Raw genomic sequence first — 1268 nt, forward strand, 5'->3', positions numbered from 1 at the left:
AATAAAAGCCTTGTATTTCTTGAGGGAATGCATATTGCCTCTCACCCAATTCCATCCACTGATTCATGAGATATTTTGCTAACAGACAAGCAAACCCCCTTCATAAGTAGGCAATCATATTCTTTGTTGTCTTCCATTGCAATAAATAACATTTAAATGATTTTTTTTAAACTTTTGATGATCTTAAGACCTTTCTGTTTTTTCCAAGGAATGAACTTAAATTTCTCTTTTCAGCAGCTGATAATGTTTGCAATTTATGAGTCTTCTTTTTAGTGGGGGGTGGGGTGGAGGGGGGTGTTCTGCAATTCTGCAAAAATCACTAAACTGTAACTGTGATGAGACATTAGAAATATTATTTTTGAATTGTTGATCCTAACACGTTTAAACTTTATGAACACATTCAGTTACAAGTGCAATTCTACCTCCCCCTGCTGGTCATTATTTTCGTGCAGTGCAGATTACTGTTCATCATTTCCATCATGTGGGCATTATTTACAATGTGTGCTGCAGGGAGTAATAGTAGGAAAACTTCCGATAAAGCATGACGTCATAGAAGTCAAATAGAATTCATAAAAGATATTTGCATCAACCAAGGAGGTCCTATAGAACAGCTAGTATATTATATAATAGGATTATATTATATGATATTTAAGTCTATGGCATCATCTGAATTAATTGAAAACATTTGTCATAATTAAAGGATTGAAACTTTTCATTTCAGAGGATATTTAAAATTGACTTGATGAAAAATCCTCAAGAATTTTGAACTACATCATTTTGAATGTTGTAAAATATTTTCTAAATTTTGGGTAAAAAAAGATGTAAAAATTTTAAAATAAAATAAAAAAACACATGTGATCTTTTTACATGTATCATGTGTTCCGGAACTGCGCCGCTGAGGGTGGCAGCACGCTGGAGTAGCTCTGTTACTTTTATTGAGATTTTCTTTTCTTTTCAGGCGTTCATTCCTGCCTTTCTGTGGAAAAAGTAACCTTTTTTGGAYGGCTGTTCATTTGTGTTTTGGGTGCTGTGCAGCTGGATTGGTTTTTGCCAATACTTTTTTTATACTTTGCTTTTTGTTGTGATGCATAACCACAGCAACAGGGTGGTTTACAACAGGGAACAGCTGATTAATATTGCAAAATCTGAAATAATACATCAACTGAAGCCGTAAATCCCAGAGGAGTTGAAAAGGAGGCATTGTGGATGCAGAGCTGGAGCAAAGAGGCGAGAGAGAAGGAGGAAGTTCAAACCATCACTTCCATCAA

This window comes from Austrofundulus limnaeus, unplaced genomic scaffold (genome assembly GCF_001266775.1).
Source record: "Austrofundulus limnaeus strain Quisiro unplaced genomic scaffold, Austrofundulus_limnaeus-1.0 Scaffold84, whole genome shotgun sequence".
Taxonomy (NCBI): Eukaryota; Metazoa; Chordata; class Actinopteri; order Cyprinodontiformes; family Rivulidae; genus Austrofundulus; species Austrofundulus limnaeus.